Source organism: Bison bison, unplaced genomic scaffold (assembly GCF_000754665.1).
Source record: "Bison bison bison isolate TAMUID 2011002044 unplaced genomic scaffold, Bison_UMD1.0 scf7180017864129, whole genome shotgun sequence".
Taxonomy (NCBI): Eukaryota; Metazoa; Chordata; class Mammalia; order Artiodactyla; family Bovidae; genus Bison; species Bison bison.
In genome coordinates this window covers 338,260-345,434 of record NW_011494701.1, presented here as the reverse complement: position 1 = coordinate 345,434, position 7,175 = coordinate 338,260, and positions in this window count along the sequence as shown.

The following is a 7,175-nucleotide window of genomic DNA, read 5'->3' as shown; positions in this document are numbered from 1 at the left end:
TATATATATTTCCACTCTTTTTTAAGATTCTTTTCCCATATAAGCCATTAGAAAGTGTTGAGTATAGACAGTTCCCTGTGCTATACAGTAGGTCCTTATCATTTATCTATTTTATATATAGCAAAGATAGAGAGTTCATCTGCCAATGCATAAGATGCAAGAGATATGGGTTCTTCCTGGGTTGAGAAGATCCTCTGGAGGAGGAAATGGCAACCCACTTCAGTGTTCTTGCTTGGAAGCCTAGGAGGAGGAGGAGCCTAGGCCAACTACAGTCCACAGGGTCACAAAGATTTAGATATGACTAGAGAGACAGACAGTGTGTTATGTCAACCCTAATAAGTGTATCCTTTCATGTAGCTTTTTCAGTAGGTATTCTATTGATATATGCATAACTTATCACAGTCTACTAGTGCTACCTTTTCACCAATTAGAGTGAAATATAATAATTTTTATTTCATTTTATTTATTCTATTTATTTTTATGGAAATACAGTTGAGTAGTAAGCTTTAATTATAAAAAGGAAACTGCTACTTCTAAAATTTACACGTAAAATTGCTTTAAAAAAAATGCTATCATACACCTACACAGAAGTCAGTGATAGAATGAATGTATATGATATAAAAGATGCCATCTGTTTAATTGTGTAGCCAAATCAAAGTGAATTTTATTTATGTCAAAGGAGTGTATTGGCTCAAAGCTGAGCTGTCACCAAGTTGACTCAACTTAGGGAACATGTCTCCCATTCTTTTTATTTAGGATTTCTTTATATTTTTAGTTGTATTTTAATGGTCTAAAATAAATGTGTATGTATATATTTTAAATAGCAGGAAGATTGTGGTAAATAATGCTTTTAAACCACATAGGGTATAAAGGTAAAACTATTCATAGCATTCAAGCAAATGGAATCAAGAACACCTCAAAGAAGTAAACTATGCAAAATTTATTCAAGATCATACATTAATCTTAGTTTAATACTCACCCCTTCAGACTCATTGCTTAGGCAGTTTAACAGAGACCAAATGTTATGAGCCTAGGCTCAGGCATCCACACTTTGGTGTCAGTTTAATCCCCACCATTGACCGCTTGGTCTGGTAACGTTTTTAACCCCTGTGTCTCAGTTTCCTCATCCAAAAGTGAGAATAAGAATGGCACCTACCTCATATGGTTTTGCAAAAATTAAATCAAATATGAAGTTCAATTGTTATGTAGCAAGTGGTAAGTCATCATTGCAGATGATGACTGCAGCCACGAAATTAGAAGACAGCTGGCTTCTTGGAAGAAAAGCTATGACAAACCTAGACATTGTATTAAAAAGCAAAAGCATCACTTTTCCAACAAAGGTCCATATAGTCAAAGCTATGGTTTTTCCTGTAGTCATGTATGGATGTGAGAGTCGGACCATAAAGAAGGCTGAGTGCTTTCTTTGATGTTTTTGAATTGTGCTGGAGAAGACTCTTGAGGTTCCCTTGGACCACAAGATCAAACCAGTCAATCCTAAAGGAAGTCAAGTCTGAGTATGCATTGGAAGGACTGATGCTAAAGCTGAAGCTCCAATACTTTGGCCACCTGATGCAAAGAGCTGACTCATTGGAAAAGACCTTGATGCAAGGAAAGATTGAGGGCAAAAAGGGAAGACAGTGACAGAGAGTGAGATGGTTAGATAGCATCACCAAATCAATGGACATGAACTTCAGCAAATTCCGAGAGGTAGTGGAGGACAGAGCCTGGTGTGCTGTAGTCTATGTAGTCACAAAGAGTCAGACACCACTTAGCAACTGAACAGCAACAAGTGTTAAGAAGTGCCAGCTGCTATTCTTATTTATGGAATTAAATAACAAACAATTAGATAGGCTGCAATATGCCTTCCTGACAGTGTTTCTTTATAAAAGGATAACTCTTGTGAACATAGGAGAAAGTGATTTAGATGAAACTGTAAAGTCTAGCTACTCAAAATGTGTTCCTTAGATAGCAGCACCTTCATCATCTAGGACTTTGTTAGAAACTCAGACTCCACATACTGCCCCCAATCATAATCAGAATCTGAATTTTAGCAAGAATTTTTGGAGGATTTGATTGCCTGTCAGCAGCACTCTGCACAGAAGAAGATGCCTAAGATCAGAGACCTCGATCCCATGCATCTTTTATTTCCTGGTATCATCTCTAGGCCTGTGACTTCAGGAGCCCCAGCTTCCTTCAGTGAAACATTTCCTTGGTCTAGCTAAGACAATCACCTGTCACTGATTCTTTATAGCTCAATTTCAATTCTAATGCTAAAGAATATATCTGCCAGATAAGCATATCGGTTCAGTCACTTAGTTGTGTCCGATTCTTTGCCACCCCATGGACTGTAGCATGCCAGGCTTCTCTGTCATCACCGACTTCTGGAGCTTACCCAAACTCATGTCCATCGAGTCGGTGATGCCATCCAACCATCTCATCCTCTGTCATCCAATGGAATAGAGAGTCCAGAAATAGCCCCCACACACATTGTCAACTGATTTTGGACAAGGATACAAAAAACACACAATAGGGGGAAAAAATAGTCCTTTAAACAACTGGTTTTAGAAAACTGGATATCTGCATGTAAAAAACATTAAATTGAACTCTGATCTTATACCACACACAAAACCAACTTAAAATGGACTTTTAAAGACTTAAATATAAGAACTGAAACTGTAAAACTCCTAAAGAAAAGCATAGGGGAAAATCTACTTTACTTAGTCTTGGTAACGCTTTCTTGGATATGACACCAAAATGACAAGCAACAAAAGCAAAAGTAGACAAGTGAGGCATTAAACTAAATAGCTATTGCACAGCAAAAGAAACAATCAACAGAATGAAAAGGTAAGCTGTAGAATGGGGAAAAAATATTCGCTAACTATATATCTGACAAGGGATTAACATCCAAAATATGGGTGGAACTCCTCAATGATAAATAAATAACCCAATTTTAAAAAGGCAAATGATGTGAATATAAATTTCTCAAAAGACATACAAATTGTCAATACATACATGAAAAGATGCTCAAAGTCACTAATCCTCAGGGAAATACAAATCAAAACCACAGTAAGATATCACCTCACATTTCTTAGGATGGCTCTTATCAAAATAATAATAACAATGTTGACAATGTTGTGGAAAAATTGGAGCCTACCATTGGTAGAAATGTGAAATGGTGTAGCAGGTATGAGAAACAGTATGGAGGTTCCTCAATAAATTAAAAATAAAACTATCACATGATTCAGCACTCCCACTGACAAATTAATGGATAAAGAAAATTATATATATATATATACACACACACATATATGCAATGGATACATACATACACAACACACATACATATTGGAGAAGGCAATGGCAATCCACTCCAGTACTCTAGCCTGGAAAATCCCATGGATGGTATAAACACATGTAATACATATGCAGTGAAATATTATTCAGTCTTAAAATTGAAAAAAGTTCTGCCATTTGCAACAAGGATGAACCTGAAGGACATTATGCTAAATGGAATAAGCCAAACACAGAATGATAAATATTTTAAGATTTCACTTATATGAGAAGTCTAAAATGGTCAAATTCATAGAAGCAGAGAATACAACCATGATTGCCAAAGGCTGGGGAGTAGGGAAAGGTATGAAGGTATAAGTACACAAGGTGTGTTCTAGAGATTTGCTGTACAATGCAGAGACTGTAGTGAACAGCACAGTGGTGTTTACTTCAAAATTTGTTCACAGGCTAGATCTCATGTTAGGTGGTCTTTCCACATACAAAACAGCAAAACAAAACATAAAAGACAAAAGGAAATTTTGGAAAGGGTTACAAGATAGCACTAAGTCGCATCTGTAGCCTACCAGGCTACAGCTCTGTCCATGGGATTCTCTAGGCAAGAATATTGGAGTGGGTTGTCATTTCCTTCTCCAGGGAAACTTCCCAACCCAGGAATTGAACCCAGGTCTCCTGCATTGTAGGCAGATGCTTTACTGACTGATCTATATGGGAAGCCTTAGATATATCTATATCTTGACTGAGTCAATAGTGTTATGGGTATTTAACTGTGTCAAAACACCAAATTGTACACATTAAATATATGCAGTTCTATGCATATCAATTATACCTTAACAAAGCTATTTTTAAAAATGAAAATATCTGAAACAAGATGGTATACCAAACTTTGATTCCGTTTGTTTTTTTTATTTTTTCTATTGCAAATTGCTTCTATTAGAACCTGACTGAACTCCTACTCTTTCTGAAAATGATCACTAGCCACCATAAGGGCACAGTGTGCCCTACTGAATTATTCTGTCAACTGGAAATTACCAATTGACCTGTGGATCCCTTTTTAATAAGAGCATCCCTGCTAGTATCGATTTATACAGAGCATTATTTCCTGTTGCAATATGAGTAGTAATAATTTTTCCTTGGAGGCACCTTAAGTTTTTAAGAGTTCCTATAACAAATAAGATTTTAACAAGGCAGGAGTGATTTTATGTGATTGGAAGCTGTTTGTCATGCACTGCTGATTTGTTTAATTGAACAGGATCTAGAAGACTTCAGTATTACAAATAAGAATCAGTATCAACTCTTGAACATGTATCTGAAACCAGAAATGGAACCTGAGGTGATGGAAACTTTGCGGCAGTTTAAAATTCATGAATAGAAAAGGCACCCAATTTTAGTTTGGAGTCATTTAGGACTCCTCAATGACATCTTCAATAGCCAAAACAATACTAAAATCTTGCACTTTCTTAGCAAATATTTAACATATATATGGGTTTACTGTTGTGTGCAGACACGCGCTGTTGTTAAATTCCTTGACTGATGTTCTGCTTCCTAACACAACTGTAATTTTCTGCTCTTACTCAATAGCCAACCTCTTTGGTGTCATTCTGGTTTCCCAACTACTTTGTTTACCTGTAAGAGACAGTTTCAATGAAATGAAGGAAAGCATATTTCTATTTAGGCAGATGCCTTGTAAATCTCAAGCTTTCAAAGAGAATATCAATTCTACCCACAAGCCATTATCTGTGATGTCATAGGATTGGTCCTCACTAGGAAACATAGATTAGATCTATCCATACTATATGTCAAGGGCACACAACCTTGAGCTGGTGACTCCTCAGTATGTATCAGAAGCTTAGTTGAGACAATCCACAATTCAGGGGAAGGAGTTCCATCTTCCTCTGAAGATATTTGCGCTCCATCTCTACATCAAAGATACTCTGGGAGGGCGATATCTGGATGATGTCACATATGCCACAAGAATTCTTGCTTATTCTAGTTCAATTTAGAGCAGTAGCATATACATCTGAGTGTCAGTGTGAAAGAAGCTGTAAACATTAATAGAGCTTATATAAATGACACTGTCAAGGATAATTTTATGTACATCATGCAGTGATTATCCCTCTGAGGAAGTCCTCATTGATGCTCATAAAAGACTCATGTATCTTTTGGAAATTTTGTTTACTTTCAGAAAACTGAATTATGTAATTAACAGAGTTTACTTTTTCTTTGTCTGTTGAAAAGCTTATGGCTAACCCGATTCATTCAGTTTTGCCTCATTCCTGGTACCACTTTGTGTTCTCATGCTTGGTTTATTTTCTTTTTGTCACTTCCATTTTTAACATTTATCTTTTACTTCAATTTTAGTTTTCTCTGAAGGTGCTGTAAACCTTTGATGTAATTTGTGCAAATAAATAGTAGGGCCAAATGACTGCCATCAGGGAGTGAACTCTGTCCAAATACAGCTATTCATACTGTAAGGACACCTCCTTCTAAACAATCCAATTAAAACCCACCATCTGCATCCTATTGTGCAATTTAAATTCTTATTAAACAAACAACAGAGTGAAATTGCATTGATAAAACAACAGCCAACTTTGCTGACCACAAAGTGGCTTTTTCCTGAAATAAATAGGCAAATTGGAGTAAACAAACTTTATAAGGAGAAAAATAACCAATGCTTACTCACCTTCTCCGTTTGTATAAATAAAAATAAATTTTATTTTAGAAAAAATGGCCTGTCTTTAATAATTCCCTAGAGTATTTGACTTCTAAAGATTCTTTCTTTTTTTAATAATTTTATTTCTTGATTTATTGTTGGCTGTGCTGGGTCTTCATTGGTGCACAACCTTTGTCTTGTTGCAGTGCACAAGCTCATCATTGCCATGGCTTCTCTTGTTGTGGAGCACAGGCATGTGGGTTTCAGTAATTGCAGCAGGAGGGCTCAGTAGTTGAGTCTCCCCAGCTTTAGAGCACAGGCTCAACAGTTTTTGGTGCACAGTCTTACCACTTGGGAAAAAAAAATACAAAACAAAAGCCTTGAGATGGGGGATTTAAATTATTCCCAGAAAACAAGTGAAAAAAATTTTTTTCGCCATCTTTGTTGAGATATAATTGACATGTAACATTGTATATGTGAAAGGCGTATATTGTGAAGATTTGATGTATACATTTGTTGCAAAATGATTACCACAATAAGGTGAGTTAACAAGTCCATCACCTCACAAAGTTACCTTTTTTGTGTGTATGGTCTACTCTTTTAGAAACTTGCAAGTGTACAGTACAGTATTATTAACTATAATCACTATTGTTCTGTTGCTCAGTCATGTCTGACTCTTTGTGACCACATGGACTGTAGCCCATCAGGCTTCTCTGTCCGTGGGATTTTCTAGGCAATAATACTGGAGTGGGTTGCCATTTGCTTCTCCAGGAGATTTTTCTGACCCAGGGATTGAACCCGCATCCCTTGGCAGGCAGATTCTTTATTACTGTACCACTTCTATATGCTATATATTAAATCCCCAGAACTTGTTCCTTTTTTACCTGGAAGTCTGTAAGTTTTAAAACAGCACATAAGAGCAAGTTGTGTTAGCTGCTGTTGTTCCAGGTACAAAGATAAGGAGTGAGAAATTACCATTGGACTAGGCATCTTGGAGTTCATAGATGACCTCAGGTGAGGTTTTGATGGAATAGTAGGAGTTCAAGCTTATTGGAATGGGTTCAAGAGAATATAAGATATTGTGAAGTGGAGAAAGGAAGTACAGGAAATGTTTTCCCAACATTTTTCTAAATAAATGAACACAAAAGTAGGACATAGTTGGGGTGAGTAAATTTGTTTATTTATTTATTTTTTAAGCATGCATAAATGATGATGGAGATGGTCCAGTAGTGAG